We start from the raw sequence: 20,720 nt of genomic DNA, 5'->3' as shown, positions 1-20,720 counted from the left end.
AGGAGGAGGAGGAGGAGGAGGAGGAGGAGGAGGAGGAGGAGGAGGAGGAAAAATTGGGTGAGTGCAGAGAGCTGGGGCTGCAGTATTCCCGATTCAGTTCTGTCCTAATGCTTGGGGGAAAAACGTTCAAATATGATGAGAAATAATCACTGCTTAATAAGTAATAATGGCCTTTCTGTATCAGCAATTAAATGCCATGTCAACGCCTCCAACTGTTCTCCTATCCTTTTGCGTACTTTTAGGTGATATCCCCAGAACAATGAAAGTATCCCCATGTATCAGATGCCATCTTCACACTAAGTTTATGCCAACTCAATTTTGAACAGTGCCTGTAAAACAGTAAAAGAGTTGCTAAAAAATCAGATGCAATTTCAACAGTAAGTATACACTAAACCCACTACATTTGGATACTAGTTTTGGTTATATATAACCTCTTTCCCAGCCCAGTTAATCAATAACTGACCTAAGGTTACATCAAGTCACATGAGAAGAACGTGGACTAATTTTTTTCCCAAGAAAACAAACCCATATTTGGGAATGAAGGAAAGTTCAAAATTTCTAACAGAGAACCTTGGCACGTAGTAAACATTCATTTAATATTTAAGAATGAAAACTTAGTTTCTTAAATCATTATGTAAGGCAATAAGGGCATGGGAAATGCTCAAGGAGGAATTTGTTCTACCCTACCCTTACCCATATTCAATGATTGTTCGTGCCGTTGGAAGAAAGGTAGCGGCAGAACATGTAGAGAGAGGACTCAACAACGCAGGCACCCAAGTACACACGAAGTAAGGCTCTAAGTGACTTCCAGGCTTTCACTTTCCCTTAGTCCAGTCCAGCTCTCCCTTCCAATAAAGGCACATGGGGTGTGTGTGTGTGTGTGTGTGTGTGTGTGTGTGTGTAGGCTACTTGTGGGAGTATGTCTTGCCCCAACTCTCAGTATACATAATTTTTCTAAATTTTATATAATCTATACATCAAGCTACTATCCAACGGTCTCTCTTTCTACCAGATAAATCTCACAAATAGTTTACATACCTCTGGGGTTTGGAAGAGCAGGTCTTATTGTTCTTGAGAAACCACCAGTGTCTAGCACGGTGGTTTTGACGTTATTATTCAATCAAGTTTAGCTGAAGTTTGCAGTAATCAAGCTTGCACACATTAATGCAGCCTGTGTGTGAGCTGACCTGCACTGGTCTCTCTGCATGAGAATTAGGCTGGGCTGGGGCTCAAAACTCAGTCTTCTAAACAAGCACCTCAGCGATCCTCATTCAGTAGTGCCTGGACCACACTTTGAAAAGGTCAACAGAAGATGACATGCCCACTTGCCCTGTGAAAGGTGCTCTTGTGCATTACATTCAGCTGCTCTGAGTGAATGTGCCTTAGGTTAATCTTAGTTTCTCAAAAAAGGAATTTAATTAGAAAAATGTGCACTCCTTACTATTTTTCAAGTGCAGCATGTCAGGGGAATATGTTTTTGCAATTATTCAGTGTCCTTGGGCTATTTAAGAATATTGACAGAAATAACCTATCAAGGTGCATAATAAGCCCTCAGTAAACAAATGATAACAATTAATGTTAAATAAAACTGAGCACACATAAGAGAGACCTCTTCCACAATGGTGGCACAAGCTCCCTGGACACTTTCTCCAGTGAACCAACCATTATTAGTAAAAATTATTTTATTTTTTATTAAAAAAATGTTAATGTTTATTTTTTGAGAGACAGGGTGTGAGTGGGGGAGGGGCAGAGAGAGAGAGAGAGAGAGAGAGAGAGAGAGCGCCTGATGCGGGGGTCGAACCCGTGAATCATGAGATCATGACCTGAGCCAAAGTGGGATGCTTCACCGACTTAGCCACTCAGGTGCCCCAGTAAAAATTATTTTTAAAAAACAACAATCACTTGCAGTTTCCAGAAATTGTTCCAAAGGCATACAGTGAATAAAGAAACATTTACATATGGAAATCTACTAAATCCAGTAAAAATAGATTGGATGGCACTTGAGCCTAATGCACTCCTTTCCTCCTCTGCAACCCTGTCCATCTCAGCATGATGACAGCTCTCATGTGGGTGGCTGTGGCCAAGGCAACAGGTTTCCTCTCCCCCTGGCAAGAGGTACCACATCTCACCGGGAGAGGCAGGCTACCACCATTTCCCACCCTTATCCCTCCCCTAGGTCCATGTTGCAGAGGCTAAATTACATGCAAGCAAGAGGCTAAGAGGTCAGAGGACCCTTCACCCAGTCCCAAGTAAAAAGGCAGAGGCACTACCCCAGGCACAAAAGGCCAAAAATCACTGTTGTCCTGGCTTACTTGTAGGCTAGAGGTTCAATATCAGGAGACGTAAAGGGAGAAGACCAGAAGCTACTGCCCCCCCCCCCCCCGCCTAGCACCCATTTGTAAATCAGGAGTGCCACTCCTAGAGGGACAGACCACTGTCCCTACCACACCCCCCAGCAGAGTCATGACTAAGAGATTTGCCCAATGGTAGAGATTGGCCATAAGAATGAATATCACTGAAGCACTCTGCAATGCCCACATTAAAAAAGAATGATGGGGCTTCTAGGTGGTTTAATCAGTTGAGTGTCTGACCCTTGGTATCAGCTCAGGTCATGATCTCATGGTTTGTGAGGTTCTGCACTGTCAGCGCAGAGCCTGCTTGGGATTCTCTCTCTCTCTCTCTCTCTCTCTCTCTCTCTCTCTCTCAAAATATATAAACTTTAAAAAAAAGAAGAAAGATGTCGCAGCAACAAAGTAAATCTAAATGGACTAAATGGACTAAAAGTCCATCTAAAGACATTGAAAAAAGATAAGCAAACGAAGTCTGAGCAGAAGGAAGGAAATAATAAATACTAGGATGGTAATAAATATAACAAAATGGAAAAATAAAAGAGAAAGTCAACAAAATCAAAAGTTGGTTTTTAGAAAGATCAACAAAGTCGACAAACCTTTAATTACACTGACCAAGGAAAAAAGAGAGAAGACTCAATTTGTAAAATTAAGAATGAAAGAGGGGACATCACTGCTAATCTTGCAAAAATAAAAAGAATTATAAGGGAATATTATGAACAACTATATCTCAACAAATCAGACAACCTAGTGAAAGGAACAAATTCCAGAAAAACACAAAGGAAAAAAAAATAGAAAATCTCAATATACTTACAACAAAGAAATTGAATTAGTAATCCAAAAACTTCCCACAAAGAAAAGCCCAGCACAAATGTCTTTGAGAGAGAATTCTATCAAGCATTTAAATAAGAATTGACACCAGTTCTTCACAAATTATTCCAGAGAAACAGAAAGAGAGAGGGAGAGAGAGAGAGGACACTTCTACACTCATTCTATAGGTCAGCGTTACCTTGATAACAAAACCAGACAAAAACATCATGAGAAAAGAAAATAATTTCTTCCATATGCAAAATTCTCACCAAATAAATAGCTAACTAAAACCAGCTACATATAAAAAGTATTACATACTGTAACCAAGTGCGATTTATCCCAGGAATGGAAGATTGGGTTAACATGGAAATCAATGTATTGTACCACAGGAAGAAAAATGACATGGCCTTCTCAATAGATGCAGAAAAATCTCTTGACCAATAACAAGATCATCTCATGATAAAACACCTAACAAACCAGAAACAATAGAAAGATGTCCTCAACCTGATGAGTGGATGAAAACAAAATGCATAGCTAACACCATACTCATGGAAAAAGACTAAATGTTTCTCCCATAGATCAAGAACTAGGCCAAGATGTCTGCTTTCACCACTTCTACTCAATATTTTACGGAAGGTTCTAGCCAGGGCAATTGGGCAAGAAAATTAAAAGCCACGCAGGTTGGGAACAAGAAGCAAATCTTTCTCGTTTTGTAGATCACACAATCTTGTATGTAGAAAATCCTGTGAAATTTCTGAAAACGATTAGAATAAACGAGTTCAATGTATAAAAGTCAACTGTATTTCTTATATACTTGCAATAAATAATCCAAAAGTGAAATTAATAAAGTTTCATTTACAACATCAACAAGATAAAATATTTAGGACTGTCAGATTCCCCTTTTTTATGTTTAACTGCGAAGAGTTATCAGGTTTCAAAACCCACGCCCCTCTTATACTCCCTGCCCCCTTGCACCCCACATCCGGGAAAGCTGATAGGAAAGCCCAGGGCTGCCCCCTGAGGCCGAAGAGTGAAACTACACAAGCCCCAGTCCACTTCCAAGGGCACTCTCCCCGCCCTGCCCCAACCCCTGACAATACGATAGGCTGAGCCAGGATCCTTCCCTCGCTCATTCAAGTCATTTCACACCTGCGGGAGAGGCCAGCACTGCTCTCCCCAGACACCTCAATTAGTAAGTAAGAAACTCCCTCGTAAACTGCTTTGCGTCTGGCATCATCAGTCTTGACACCTAAACCAAATTTGGGGTGGGGTCCACCCTGTCTCTTCAGGGTGACCACAACAACAGGTGGCGTGACCAGGATGCGGAGACGGAGACCACCATCACGGGGGGCCTTTCTTCGTGGTTTGCTTGCAAGCTGGCTCTGCTGCCTAACAGAAAACATGCCCTTGGAGTTGCTGCTGGCTGGCTAGCTCGTGCTTTGAGGTATGCTGCTCTGTTCCGCGTTAGAGAGTCCTGCGGAGCCTCTGTCAGGGACTAACCTGACCCCAGGGGGAAGTTGCAATAATTAACTGGTTTTTTGGAGACAGGAATATGTGACTGGGGCGGGGTCCTTGGCATGGCCTTGGGTCATGTATCTTAGCCTGGACCTCTCTGCACGTCTTACAGCGGAGTCGTAACTGACGCCAAACTCAGGGAAAAAACCACCTTGTGCTGCATACAGGTCCACTGGGTGATCACTCATGAGAAAAGCAGTCATTAGGGGTAAAAAACAAAAAAGAGAAAAAGCCATTATGTGAAGTGCTGAGGTCAGCACTCCTAACAGCAAATGGCTCAGCAGGACTCTGTTGCTGCTGCTGTTGCCTATGCCTCTGTTGCAACAAAAATCCTGATTCTCAGGGTTATAGAGAAAAATACCCATGGCATCTCTGCAGTATAGTGAAAGGGGTTAATTCGAATCCTCTTTAAGCCTGGGGTCCTTAAATCCTACAAAGTAACCCCAGCCATGGGGGAAGCCTCCAACCCTGATGATACTGATTTGAAGCTCTCTGGAGGAAATCTAGAAATACAGGCGGAGAAGAGAGAATCCTTAGTAAAAACAAAGGGGAAAGAAAAGAATAGGGTGGTGGGGGAAGGAAGAAGAGAAGAAGAAGTCCGGATTTGGCAGAATAAACAAAAAACGAAACAGAGGGCTACAGCTGGACCCAAATGGAAATCCAAAATTTACTAAAAGAATTTATCCACCGAAAGATACAAGAGCACTGACTTTCGCACCTTGACAACATAGCTTCTGAATTAATCTTAACATCTCTTTAAATGTACCAACTGGCAAAACTTTGTGCCTCTAATCAATACTGGGCCTCAAACTACAGCTCTACCTGGGGATCTCATTAAATTTAAAAAATGTATCCCCTATAACATTGTATCATCTTAAGGGAATTACTGAACAAGAAATGAAGGAAACCCAGATACGCTTCACCCTAACCATAAGAATTACCATCTTGCCCAAATTCCCCAGCGTCAGAGCACCCACTGCCCTACGCTATCCCACAGTGGGCATGAACGCTCTATGACTGATACGTTTGAAGAGAGGTAAGTTTTTGACCCATAAAAACTTGGCTTGACAAAATGGGACCCTGCAGGCCATCCCTACAGTTAAGGCAGTGATATGACTTGGTGTACATTAAAGCGAGGGCCGCAAGAATTGAAACCCTTCCTACAGGACCACTGCCGTTCATTTAACAAGCCAATCTGGCCCATTCTTGGCCCCTCAGTCACTGTTTTCCTTCACTTCTGAAGAGACACAGCAGATCTTCATGCAGCGGCTACCCATGGGCTAGCTCAACAGCCTAGCCACCACACAATCTCTGCAGGCTAGATCTCAACTGGATCCAACCTTTCTCTGGGAGCGTAGGTGCACACACATTACAGTGATAACATCTCCCTTTGAGGACACTCATCTGACACACTCATTCAGAACATATAAATACAAACAGGCTCACTGAAAAGGGATAGGCTACTGTCTTACACACAGCGCAAGGCCCTGCCACTTTAATTAAATTCCTAAAAATTATTTGGTAAACTGGGGGGTACTCCATCCCTGAGACTGTCAAGAAACAGCTAGTGATGTTGTTAGCATCCAAAAAATGAAAAGAAGCCCAGGATCTTTTAGACTCTTTTGGGTTCGGGAGGCAAAATATTCTTCATCTGCAAATTTTACTTAAGCACATTTATGCTGTTACTTGCAAACTGGCTCACCTTCAGTGGGATCCCCTCCAATAAAAGGTTCTAGGGGCGCCTGGGTGGCTCAGTCGGTTAAGCGTCCGACTTCAGCTCAGGTCAGGATCTCGCGGTCCGTGAGTTCGAGCCCCGCATCAGGCTCTGGGCTGATGGCTCAGAGCCTGGAGCCTGCTTCCGATTCTATGTCTCCCTCTCTCTGCCCCTCCCCTGTTCATGCTCTGTCTCTCTCTGTCTCAAACATAAATAAACGTTAAAAAAAAATTTAAAAAAAAAGGCTCTAGAATCTGCTCAAATAGCAATCGACACACACTTTCATTAGTGCCCTTGGAGATGCTCTCACTGTGGAGCTTTAGCAACCTCCTCTCATGCCTTCTGGAGTCCCTAGACGACCAATAATGGCTATAAGTTGCTCATGGGATTCCGTGTAAGAAACTGCCCTCATCGGTCCTGCAAGACACCATATTAGAGTGGCACTTGCTAGGTACATACTGTCTCCCCTAAAAAGTAAAGCTCTCATCTGCCCTGAACATGTGGCCCTCCACACCAAGGTCCCCAATATGCCTTAGGTTATAGAAGTAGAAGCTCACAAACTCAGCAGAGGTAGCTTGGCCTTCTTGCTACAGGGTGGAACCAAACCTGGGTCCTATGGCATAGCCCACCTGCAGAAGGGGGTGGCCTCCTTGTCCTCAGTCCCTTATCTGATGTCACAGTGTGAGAGGAGATCACTACTCCCCCAGACCCACTGGCTACCTGGGGAGCCCGCTAGGATCAACTGATGAACAGCAATGCGAAGTCTGTGCATTTTCCAGGTGGGAACATAACTGACACACACATGACTGAGCTTGTTAAGAGCTACTGCTTTTAATCCTTTAACCAAGATGTTCCTGAACAGGATACAACCCAACGGTCAGCACACTTAGACAAACCTCAGAGAGTCTTCTAACACAGGATGCTCTGGTCAAAGTCAGTCCCATGTGAACATTTGTATACTCTTGAGCCATTGCCATTGGCCTGGCTGTCTGGTCTAGCCAGTGGCAGCAACGGTTGCCCTTTTTAAGGTTAAAAAACCCTCTGAGAATCTTTCTGCACTACAGAGACCCAAAACATAAAATTAAGGTGACACGTGTTTCTGCACTTCCTACAGCCACAATACAAGCTCCCACTATGACAGTCCTTATCCACTTTTGGAGTTCTAAACATGACTAATAGTAAACAAGGCAATCATTTTGTTTCTCAGAAAACATAAAGCTGGGCTCTTGAGCAAGGCATTCGATGGAACTTTCACCTTCCTTAATGGCCTCAGGCTGCAAGCCTCAGACGGCACTATAGTGGCTTACTCAACAAGTTCAAATTCAACTAACTATAGTACATTTTAATCATCAAACATCAGGGCTCTCCCTCTCTCCCCATCTAAGAAAGCTCAGAAGCAAGCCTGGTGTCTTCCCCTCGGTGCCTATGACAAAGTCAAACCACACAAGCACCTGCCTGAGTACAGACCACTCACCCTGCCTACTCCCTAACCACAAAAACTTCAAGTGAAGCTCCTTTCCTTGCTCCCAATCCATATGGACCTGCTTCGAAGGCCTGCTCTGCTCTCTCCAGAAACATGAAATATGTAGATAACCAAGCTTTTTACACACTCTTGAGGTATGTATGCGGCATCATCAATCCCCACTAGGAAAGAGAAGCAAATGAGGGCCTTCCATTTCATTGTCTAAGGTAGCTATGCAATCCCTTCATTGGCAAAGTTCCAAGGACAGTTGACCCTTGAACGATAGAGGTTTGAACTGTGTGGAGCCACTTATACATGTTTTCTAATAAACGCAGTACAGTACTGTAAAAGTATTTTCTCTTCCTTATGATTTTGTATAACATTTTTCTTGTCTCTAGCTTATTGTAGGGATACAGTATATACTATGTATAACATACAAAATATGTGTTAATCAACTGTATGTTATCAATAAGGCTTCTGGCCAATAGTAAGACTTCAGGTTAACAGCTATCAGTAGTGAAATAGTTGGGGAGACAAAAGTCACACACAGATTTTCGACTGCACAGGGGGATCGGTGCTCTTAACCCCCACATTGTTCAAAGGTCAACTATATGGCAGAACCAAAGTAGAGGCTTTTTGGGTTTTGCTTCGTATTAATTTTCCTTACACCAAAGTGCTTGAAAAGTATGAAATACACTGCCTCTAGACTATAAAGCTATTTCATGAAAAGGCCATTCTGTAATATTTCATTTTGCTTTACTATAAATCCAAATTACCTGCCTACTTTCCTAATCCTAAATGAGAATCTAAATAAATTTGGGGGTTCAGGTATATTTTCAAGGTGGCTACATCAGGAATAAATTTAATACGCAAAGTGTAAAACATATTTTCTGAAAACTACAAAACATTATCAAAAGAAATTAGAGAATACACAAAAAAGTAGAAAGCAATCATGGATTAGAACACTCAATGTTGTTAAGATGGTGCTACTCCCCACATTGATCTACAGATGTAGTGCAATCCCTATCAAAATCCTAGCTGGCTTCTTTTCAGAAACTGACAAGTTGATCCTAAAATTCAGATGGAAATTCAAAAAACACAGAATAGTGCAAATTTTGAGAACACAAACAAAAAGTCCCTGATCTTGAAAAAAAAAAAAAGTTAGAAGATTCACACTTCCCATTTTCAAAACTCAGTACAAAGCTAGAATAATCAAGACTGTGTGGTACTAGCGTAAGGACAGACACAGCTTAAAAGAGAACTGAGTTCCCAGAAATAAACTCAACATGTGTGGTCAGCTGAATTTCGACAAAGCTGCCAAAACCATTCAATGGGGGGAAAGAAATCGTTTGTCGAGCAAAGGTGCTGGGACAACTGGATACATATGTGTGTAAGAAGGATGTTAGACTACTACCTCTCGGCATATTAAAAACATTTCAAAAATGGATTAAAGACTTCAATGGAGATGCCAAAACTATAAAACTCTTAGAAGAAAACATAGCTATAAATCCTCATGATGCTAAAACTATAAAACTCATAGGGAAAAAAAACATAGCTATAAATCCCCATGACCTCAGATCAGGCAATAATTTCTTATATGTGACACAAAAATCATAAGCAACAAATGAAAAAACTGAGTTTCATTCAAGGTGAAAGCTTTCACAATTAAACCACAATGAGATAGCACCTCGTGCCTGTTAGAATGGCCACCATCAAAAAAGGTAAGAGAGAAATGCTGGTGTGGAAGGGGAGAGAAAGGAACCCTTGTGCACTGCCCCTGGGCTTGGAAATTCGTACAACAACAATGGGAGACAACACTGACAACCTTCAAAAAATTAAAATAACCCAGCAATTCCACTTCTAGGAATATATCCAAAGGCAAAGGACATAAAGAAGATATGTGCACCCCCATATTTATAGCAGCATTATTTACAATGGCCAAGACATGGAAACAAGGGTCTATCAATGGATGAATGGATAAAGAAGTTATTTTACATACACACACACACACACACACACACACACACACACACACGAATATCATTCAGCCATTAAAAATGAGAAAAAAAGTGAAAGGCAAATACTGTATGATCTCAAATCGAGGATCTTAAAACAAAGAACAACAAAAAACCCCACAACAAACTCACAGAACAAAGAGATCAGACTTGTGGTTACCAGAGGCAGGAGGTTGGGAGAGGGGGAACTGGAGACAGACGGTCAAAAGGTACAAGCTTTTAGTTATAAGATAAATAGGCACTGGAGGTGTAAAGTACAATGCGATGACTAAAGCTAACACCTGCTGCACAATATCCAGGAAAGTTGTCAAGAGTAGATCCGAAAAGTTCTTATCACAAGGAGATGATATTTTCCTGTATTCTTCCTTCTTTTGTTTTGATTGTATCCATATGGAAGATGGATGTTAGCTGAACCTCTTGTGGTAACCATTTCACAATATATGTAAATCAAACCATCATGCCATAAGCCTTTAACTTATGCAGTGATATATGTCAATCATTTCTCAGTAAAACGGAGAAAAAATGTGAAAAGCTTTTAGGTTGAAAAGACACTACCAAGAAAGTAGTGGGGGGAGGGGCCCCTGGGTGGCTCAGTAGTTAAGCTTCTGACTCTTGACTTCAGCTCAGGTCATGATCTCATGGTCCGTGAGTTTGAGCCCCACTTTGGGCTCTGTACTGACAGTGCAGAGCCTGCTTGGGATTCTCTCATATTCTCTCTCTCTCTCTCTCTCTCTCTCTCTCTCTCTCTCTCCTCTCCTCTCCCACTTGTTTTCTATCTCTCTCTCAAAATAGATAGATAGATAGATAGATTGATAGATAGATAGTAGTGGGGGGAAACAACCTAAGAATGGGAGAACACATTTGCAAAATATATATCTGATGGCTTTCAAGTAAACAAAATGTATGGATAACTATATAACTCAACAATGAGAAGAAAAGTAGCCAAATTTTAAAATGAGCCAGGATTTGAGTGGACATTTCTCCAAAGAAAATATACAGAGTGCCAATAAGCATATGGTAGGATGAATAATATCCTTGGGCATCAGGAAAATGCAAATCGAAACCTTAATGAGACACCACATCACGCCCACTAGAATAACTATGACAAAAAAGACGGACATTACCAAGTATTGGCAAGATAGGGAGAGAATGGTACCTCATACACTGATGGTAGGAATGTAAAATGGTGCAGCCACTTTGGAAAACAATCCAGCAGTTCCTCAAAAGGTTAAACACAGAGGTACCATATGACAGAACAATTCTACTTCCCGGTATATTCCCCAGAGAAATGAAAACATATGTCCATCCACACAAAAACTTGCACATGAATATTCATAGCGGCATGACACATAAGAGACAAAGGCAGAAGAATGCAAATATATATCAGCTAATGACTAGATAACCGAAGCATGGAATGCCAATGCCAATACACTGGAATATTTTTTAGTCATTAAAAGGAATTAAGTACTGATACGTGCTACAATATGGATGAACCTCGAAAACATTAACTCAAGTGAAAGAAGTTAGACACGAAAGACCACATATTGTATGATTCTACTATATGAAATGTCCACAACAGGAAGTTCTGTAGACATAGAAAGAAGTTTACTGGTTGCCAGGGGCTGGGGCTTGGGGAAATGAGCAGTGCCTGACAATGGGTACAGGGTTTCTTTCTTTTTGGGGTCATGTAAATATTCTAAAATTGATTGTGGGGGTGGGTGCACAATTCTGCGGGTGTGTGTGTGTGTGTGTGTATGTGTGTATCCTTCTAAAGGGTGAATTCTATGTAGCATATGAATACATCTCAATAAAGCTGTTGCATCAAAATAGAAGGCTTTCAAAAAGAACATATAATTCTTGTCTTTGGTTGAGTAACAGGCTTACACTAAGGTAGAGCAACGCTATCATTCCAATCTCTGTCAGCATCACCATTGTCAAAGGGCCTGTATCAGAGAGAATTTGGTCTATCATTGTGTGTCCTCCACAAAAAAAAACCCTTCTGAGAGACAGGTGAATGACACACTTTGTACAGCAGATCAAAGACCCTTCCAAATGGATTTAATGGTAACGGAGAAATTAATGAAAATAACTTCAAAATTAATAAACATCTATGGAAAAAATCCCCTCTGGGATCAAATATTCAAGTCCCACGCACAGAAGCTGAAGTACACTCGCTTATTTTTATTAAGGCTTTATATTCCTGCAAACTTTTGTCCAAGAAAACCCCATAAAAATAAATTTCTGTTTGAACAACAAAGGAGGTTTTGCTGCTACTGGATGTTTCAATGATGTGTCGCTCTTTCAAAGTGATGCTATTTTTTCTTCCGAGACAGAAATCTCTTGAAGAGTGAAAATCTTCACATTTCAATGAAACTTGAAGGAGTAGGTTTGTTCTTGCCTGTTTCCTTTTTGTATTGATTGTCCTTTGAATATATATTTAAATAAATATTTCTGCTCAAACTATCTCGATCAACTAGGACCAACTGTAGTGCTTTTAAGGTTCAGTACTATGTTGATAAAGGTCCATGCATCACTGTCCAACCTTCTTGTCATCCAGGCAGTAAAACAGACTTTAAGAAAGGAAATGGATCTTAGTCCAATCCAATATCCATTCACGGACACCCACCACTGGCAAGCACTTCACGAGGTACTGTGGGAAATTCACAAACGAAGAAAAAGCATCCCCAAGTAGGGCTTACAGCCTACCGAAGTAGAAAGGGGGAGAGCAAGGCCAGAACAGAGGCAGGACCTCGTGCTGGAGGAATAAAAGACCTAACACGAAGGCAAAATCAAGTAGAGTGGTTCAGAGTTTTTATGCGAGGCCCATTTTTTTTCCTTGTAATTTTATGTCGGAGAGGTGGTTTTCTTCCTGGCATATTTATATGTACAAGGCAAGGTATTATTTGAAGCCGTTTTTTTAGATCTTCCTAGATCTTCCTAGTTGCTCTGATAAAGTTTCTTCTTTTGCAGACATTCTGCAGAGAGGCGGTTTGCTTTTTCAAACCGCTGAGAAGCAACTCCTCTTTCACCTTGCTCAGGACTATGCACAAACAGCAACTCTTTTAACCAAGTGTCCTTCACACCGGGAAACCGTAAACAAAATTCTTTAATAACAAGGCCACAACTCTCCCGCGGGAGAAAAGAAGGACACAATTAAACAAAGCAAAGGAAGGGGCATCTTTCAGGGTTGTTACCAAAGACGTGGGCTTGATACAATTACCATCAAGGGTATAATCTCAGGCCAGACTCCAAGTCTTTGAGCTTCCAAGATGCCCTCCCCTGCAATGATCTTCACCTCCTCCTATCCATACCCTCCACAGTGAATCCCCTCCTACTGCCTTGTGTGACAAGTAGAACACTGAGGGTGTGAAACTCCCCGGGCTATACTGTAAAAGACATTACAGCTTCCTCCTTGGTCTCTTGATCTCTTTGGGGGAAGCCGAGCACCATGTCACAACATTCAAGCAGCCTTGTGTGGAGACCCACAGACAGGGAACTGGGGCCTCCTGCCAGTAGACAGCACCAACTTCGCAGGTGTGTGTGAGTCAGACACCCGGGAAATGGGTCCTCTAGCCTCCAGTTTTCAGATGACTGCAGATTAGCTAACATCCGACCCTCTGCAATTTGAGGACAAGGCTCAATTCAGTGGGGCATTCTCTCCACCAGCTCAGTGAGGCCTCAGCTTTACACAGGGACTGTCCCGGTTTCAGCTGTAGAAGTCCCACATCTTGGGAAACCCCTGAGCACCACCAGGAACACCAGGATGGCTGATCACGCGGGATTTATGGCACCCAGGCTTAACTAGCAACTTCAACATTTATAGAACAGCTGTGAATCTGGATATAAGTGGAGTTCCGGAGTGTGAAGAAGGATGAAAAGGAGGGAGACGGACCAACAGGAGTGACATGGAATGAGCTGCCAGCCAGAAGGTAGGGTAAATTCTCTAATCCGGAGATGATTCCATCATCTTAGCAAAGCCAAATCATCAACACTGAAAAGAAAAGCTCCAGTGCTGGGAAAACTTGTCAGCCACACGCAAAGGGGTGTAGCTGGACCCTCACCTCCCACCACATGCAAAACTGAACTTGCAATGGATGACCGATCTACATTTAAGAGATAAAACCATAAAACTCTTAGAAGAAAACACAGACAGAAGTCTTCATGAACTTGAGTTAGACAAAGACTTACAACAAAAGGCAAAACAGAGAAACTGGACGTTATCAAGATTGAACACTTTTTTATTTCAAATAAGTCAATCAAGAAAGTCAAAACCACCGAATGGGGGGAAAAAAACATATTGCAAAGCATGTACATGATAAGGGACTTGTATTGAAGTTATTCAAAGAACTCTGGAAACTCAATCCAATTTAAAAACAGGCAAAGGGGGAAGCTGGGTGGCTCAATCGGTTGAGCATCTGACTGTTGGTTTGGGCTCAGGTCATGATCTCACAGTTGGTGAAATCAAGTTCAGCACTGGGCCTTGCGCTAACGGTGTGGGTGGAGCCTGCTTGGGATTCTCTCTCTCCTCCTCTCTCTGCCCCTCCCTTGCTCATGTGCCCTCTCTCTCTCAAAATAAATAAAGAAACTTAACAAAATGGGCAAAGAATCCAAGTAGACAATTCTCCAAAGAAGATACACAAATAGCTTATATGCATGGAAATTTTCCAACAAACACATAATCACATGCTCAACATCTCCAGTCACTGAAGAATGTAAATCAAAACTGTAATGAGACACTACTTCACATCAAGAGGAGAGTTAGAATTTAAAGAGCTGATAATACCGAGTGTAGGGGAGGCTACAGAGAAATCAGAATCAAGCCCTGACGGAGGGACTATAAAATGGTACGATGGCTTTGGAAAACAGTCTGGCCGTCCCCCCAAATTTAAATACGGAGTTACCTACAATATCTCAGCAATCCCACTCGTAGGGGCACATCCAAAAGTAAAGACAAATATTAACACAAAAACCTGTACGCACATGCTTACGGTGGCATTATGGATAACAACCAAAAGTGGCCAAAAGAAGCCAAATATCCACGCCCCTGATGAATTTACAAATCAATTGTGACATGTCCATTCAATGAAGTATCCTTCAGCAATAAAAAGGAATTGTTAGGAACGGAACTGTGTTCCTCCACCCTGTGTACGTTGAAGCCCTAACCCTCAACGTGAGTATATGTGGAGACAGACCTTTAAGGAGGTAATTAAGGTTAAATGAGGTCAGAGGGATGGGGCCCTAATCCAGTAGGACTGGTGTCCTTAAACAAAGAGGAAGAGACACTAGCGATCTCTCTCTGTACATACACACAGAGAACAGACCATGTGAGGACACAGTGAGAAGGTGGCCATCTGCAAACCAAGAGGAAAGCCCTGGCCAGCAGCTAATCCTGCTGGCACCTTGGTCTTGGGCTTCCAGCCTCCAAAACTGTGAGAAAACACGTTTCTGCTGTTTAAACCACCCAGGCTGTGATTTTCTATTATGACAGCTCAAGCAGACCAATATAGGACGGAGGTAAAACATTAGGGCAAATGAAAGAAGCCAGACACAAAGGGCCACATCTTATAAGACTGCAGTATATGGAATGCCCACAACAAACAGATCCATAGAGGCAGAGAGTAGATGATTGGTTGTCAGGGGCTGGGGCTTAGGGAAAATGAGGAGTGCCTGATAATGAGTATAGGGTTTCTTTCTTTTTAGAGTCACGAAAATGTTCTAAAATTGATGGTGGTGATGGTTGCACAACTCTGTGAACAGACTTAGAACCACCAGATTTACAATTTAAATGAGTGCATTGTATGGTATGTGAATGCTGTTGCAATAAAGCTGTTACTTAAGCTGTTATTAAGAGAGACAGCACAAGGGCTGGCCAGCTAGTTAACTAGCTTCTGGAAAGGAAAATAAAGAGGCAGGACGGAAGATACAGAAAATCAGGCAGAAGACGGATGACGCGATCAGACCTTGCTCAACCCAAAAGAGAGATGACTAAAGCAGAGGCACCTGTCTCAGCGAGCCACAGAGCCACCTGAGACCAGCACGGAGGGCCAGGGAATGAAAACCGCCTTGAGGAGGGTAAAACGGGGGAAGCAGGAGAAGGAAGACAAAGAAAAGAGCACAAGGGCACTCAGTTCAGCTGAGCTCAGGAAACACCCACAGAACACACACCGGGTGTCATGCTAGCTCTCGCAAAATAAAAATACATGAGGCCTGGGCCCCGCTAACCCCACTAACACCGGCCTGACACTCACGTGCAGAAAATCCCAATGAAATAGGCACAGTCATACAACACACGCAACAGCCCAGAGCCGGGTGGGGGGGCACAAAGGGAACGAGCCCAGCCTGGGCTCCCTGACAACGGGCTGTCGTTCGAGGGAAGCTTGAGCCGGCTCACAAAGGGTAAACAGGAGAGAGCTGAGTCAGGTACAAGAGAAGGGAAGAGGGTGTCTCAGGGAGGAAGCTGCTTGAGCAAGGCGGGCAGAACCAGGTCTGCTCATGGAGAGGGAGGTTGGAGGAACCTGACTGATATCAAGGCGCTTGGTCTTTCCCCTGACAGCAAGGGAGAGCCAGGAAAGAACTGTAAAGGCAGAAGAATGGGTTTGACTTGCTGTGTGGAGGGTGGGGTTGAGAAGGTCAAAACTGGGGGTAGGGAATTCAGCCGGGAGGTGTAACTGAGGGGACAGATTGTGATGTTCTGAGAGCGGGAAGGGAGCGGAGTGGATAGATTCAAGTTAAAACCCAATCAGGTCTTACTGATTGATTAGTGGGGCGGGGGGGGGGGGGAAGTGGGGAGGACAAGGAGAAATTAATCCTCTGCTACGGGAACAAGAAGAGGCACACATACCTGCAAAATCTCAAAGGGAGCCACTGTAGTGAAGCCAGGCCCCACTGAGATCATGTGCACCTGAAAATACAACGTGTGGGGACTTTAGGAAAATCCTTCTCACTTCAAAAAGAGTATTAGCAAGCTTTGGCCAGAAGGGTCCCCTGGAAGGCTTTCTTGTAGACTGGTTGGGCAGCCTGTGGGGTGACTCTCTGTGCTCAGCAAAGCAAAGCCCAGAAAGGCACGTAAGGAAGACCAGGTAGGTACATGATGCCTGAAGAGGCAAGGGTGTGGACACGGCGGGGGCAGGGGAGAGGCTCAGATCCCAGACATTACACAGAAACTCTGTCCGGCCAGAGGTAAAGGGTAAAAGCGCGCGCGCGCGCGCACACACACACACACACACACACACACACACACAAGCTTTTGCTAACCTCATTACAGACGTGTCCATAATCTAGGAACGGTGAGATGAAAAACTGAACTGACAGTGGTGATTTACTGGCATTGTTTCTTACACACAGCAGAAAGCGAAACTAGTCCAAGTCGCTTGGTCTGGTTTTGTGCATGTTTTGGGAATTATGAAGAGATTGGTCGGAGGCAAAAACAGAACGCTGTGCTAAATGAGCAATATATCATCTGCAGAACCAAACGGTCTCTCCTAGTTATGCAGTGTGTCTTTAACTGAGGTCCAAATCTCAAGATTTAATTTCTTATGATAATCTAAAAACTGAGATTGAGCATTTTTGGATTGTTAGGATCCCCAGGATCTGAGTATCTGCATTTGCATTTCTGTCTGGATCTTGTTCTGTGACTAAAGTGACTGCCTTTACACAATTATCCAGCGATATACTTTCTACCGTACCGGAATGAAAAAACCACCAGGGAGAGTTAACCTACGTACACGTGTTTGGCGAACGGATAAATGAATCAGAGCCTCCACATAAGAGAAGGGACTTAGAAAGGGGTGGTAGGGTCAGGAACAGGCATAAAAGAGTGCTAGAAACAGGAAGCAAATAAGCACAAGGGACAAGTAATATGAATACTTCCAATGTCATGCTTTTGTTGCTGGACAGATCCGCTTATAAATAGAAGCTGCTTAAAAAGATAGGTCAAATACAGGTGACCTTGTACTAGCCCACTTCATAGAGTTAGAAGAATTCATTGTTTTTAAGTGATTCCAAATCTGAAGTTACCCAAATGCTGGGTTATAAACGTGGACAATTGGTAATGTCCTTGGATCCTGTTCCCATTAGTGAGTCTCAGGGAAATCGGCAGAGGCTCAAAGCTAATTAAAAGGCACAACGTTTTTATGAGCAAGTGCAGTTGAATCATCTGTGTCCTGATGAAAGGCTTTAGCGTTTCAGAAGAGGAAAAATGAAAGCACTTCCTCTACGTGCTAAGGAAAAAACTCAGAAAATTATACTGTGATGACGTAACACGTCTTCCACGGAGTGCCTTTAAAAATACAGTTGTCATGATGCTTTTACCAGGCTGATGAAGCGGATTGTTTTTGCAGTGCTGGACAGCACCCTGAGAAGCGCAGGTCCCCAGCTCTGACTAGGTTTAAGGAGACCACCAGCTCGAGATGGCAGGCAGAACGGGGGTATGTTTCCCCCTGTTAATCAAAGATGCCTTAAAATAGGAGTAATTCAATGTTAAGAGGTACAGTGAATCAGAGTAGCCGACGTTTACTGAATTCCTTCTCCTAAGCACTTTGCATACTGCAGCCTAGAATGACGGAGAGAACAGAGACAGGTACTTACTGAGCCAGATAGGTCAACAATTCTGGAACACAGGCACAGAAAGATGGAAGTCCCTGGCTGACGGGCAGACGAGGAGGGTTGCAGCCTGCAGCAGACGGAAAGGCAGTGCCGCAGTGGAGGAAGCAGCCTGCTGGCCTCTTGGCCCGGGCTGCCAGGGGCACAAAGATGCAGATCCCGGCACCACAGGAGTACAGCGGACACAGAATGAGCTGCCTCACGGGGGCACGCAGTGTCCAGGACCCAGGTATCTACCCCCCACCTCCCCACCCCTGCCAAGCCCCAGAGGAAGGGCGAAAAGACTTCCAAGGAGTTTGAGCAAATGAACTTCAAGTTCATCTGACTCGGCGAGTGAATGATCACAATGAATTTGAGGAAAGCTTCCAGCGTAAAACAAGAAAAATGAACAAACCAAGGAAAAAAAAAAAACTGGCCCAAAGGATACAGGGAGAACTCAAGCAACAAAATATATCTTTTAAGAAAGATCTAATTAGCATCCTCAGAGAAATTTGGGAAGATATTACAACAATAAAACAAAGAACAATATGCTGTGAAGGCGGCAATCATGAAACCATGAAAGCGTTCTCAGAAATTAAAAATACCAGAACAGTTCAATAGCAGGGTTAGAAAATACATCCAGTAAGGTTGTCTAAAATGAAGAACGAAAGCATGAGGTACGAGAAAACAGGTAAGAAAAAGTTGACTCAAGTTATCACTTTGGGAGGTCCCCAAACCAAATAATAGAAATTCCAGGAAGAAAGAGAAAACGGGGCAGCAGAAATGAACAAAAACAAGACGATTGCCCAAAGTTGAAGGGACACACAGGTCTTCAAACTGGCAGTTTAAGTGCTTTGCAAGACATATCAATCAATTCCTCTTTGTCTCCCTTTCTCTGCGCCTGTCTCTCCACCTGTCTCTGTCTTCCTCCCTCCCTCCTTCTCTCCACACACACACCCGGAAATTTCTTAAACACCGAGGACAAGAGAAGATTCTAAAGCTTTCAGAGAGGGGAGAAAACATCAGGTCTGCTACAAGAACGTATTTCTCAGACTGGCATTGGGTTTCTTTTGAGGAACACTGGAAGTCTTTATATTTTGAAAGAAAATCATTTTCAACCGAGGAAATAAATTTTAATGTAGTGAATGCAAACTAAAGGTGGTTTCAAAATGCAAAAACACTGCTGCTTTGCCTTTCTTTAACTCTCTTAAGAAATTACTGAGGGCATATTCCAGCAAAACAGGCAAAGAAACCAGAGGGATGGGGCCACTAGATCCATACCAGGGGGAAAAAAATGAAGGGACGTTCCAGAAGAACAACATCTAGTTGAGAAGGCAAACAGAGCTGCAGGATTCAAAGTCCCAGAGGGAGGAGACCAGGAGAAACAGACAAAGACATGCTGAAATAGAAAGACTTCAGGGCACCAGGGTGGCTCAGTCAATTAAGCAGCCGAATTCGGCTCAGGTCATGATCTCATGGTTTGTGGGTTGGAGCCCCACGTAGGGCTCTGTGCTGACGGCTCAGAGCCTGGAGCCTGCTTCGGATTCTGTGTCTCCCTCTGTCTCTCTGCCCTTCCCCCCACTCATGCTCTCTCTCCCCCTCTCTCAGAAACAAATAAACATTAAAACATTTTTTTTTTTTTTAGAAAGACTAGGACACAGTGGGTGTCCAGAAAATACTTATTGTATGATTCCTTCTCTTACTCCAGTTTTGAGATTCTACCTACCCATACCACTCAATGCTCTCCAATTTCTGAACCTGTGCTTTCAAGTCATGTTTTCATATTGTTTTGGATTAAGATAAGGGCACAGCCCCTTGCCACACTATATAAAATCTAGGAAGACAAGCTCTGTGCTAGGAGCTCATACACAATGATGAATCAGACACACGTCTCGAGATTCCACATCAGCAAAGGTCGAAGATCGCGGAACAGTCAAATCTAGATTATGCATCCTCGTTTTCACCATCAGTTTCAAAAGCAAAAACAGATGAACCAGGTAATCACAAGGGCCATACACTTCAGCTGAGTCCCTTTAGAATCCGTAGTGGAGTTTTTTTGCCTCTAGAGGTGAGCCAGGGCTGGCATTACTGTCCCTTGCTTTTTATTCTTTAGTTATTTCCCCTCCCAGTCTATTCGGGTGCGAACTTGGCTCACAAGTCAGGGAGTCCGTCAAAAGCCACCTCCTAAAACCCATCTACTTCTTTCCATCCTCCACCTGCCACCACCTGGGATGGGCTACCGTTTCTGGTGCCACAGTCTCCTCAAACAGTCTCCC

General features: G+C 43.2%; 1 protein-coding gene and 1 long non-coding RNA gene across 2 annotated transcripts in view; one reads left to right on the top strand and one right to left on the bottom strand.

Annotated features, from left to right (window-relative positions):
- The window catches only part of LOC125934087 (uncharacterized), a 6,221-nt gene extending 2,128 nt beyond the window's left edge, over positions 1 to 4,093 (top strand). The window contains exons 3-4 of the long non-coding RNA XR_007461202.1: positions 243 to 377; positions 3,548 to 4,093. This is a non-coding gene — a long non-coding RNA (uncharacterized LOC125934087). The remainder of the gene's footprint in view (positions 1 to 242; positions 378 to 3,547) is intronic.
- Positions 1 to 20,720, bottom strand: part of MTUS2 (microtubule associated scaffold protein 2) — a 495,531-nt gene that overhangs the window by 318,029 nt on the left and 156,782 nt on the right.

The sequence above is a fragment of the Panthera uncia genome, assembly GCF_023721935.1.
Source record: "Panthera uncia isolate 11264 chromosome A1 unlocalized genomic scaffold, Puncia_PCG_1.0 HiC_scaffold_16, whole genome shotgun sequence".
NCBI classification, from domain to species: domain Eukaryota; kingdom Metazoa; phylum Chordata; class Mammalia; order Carnivora; family Felidae; genus Panthera; species Panthera uncia.
Note: the sequence above shows the minus strand (reverse complement) of the source record. Positions and strands in the feature narration are given on the sequence as shown.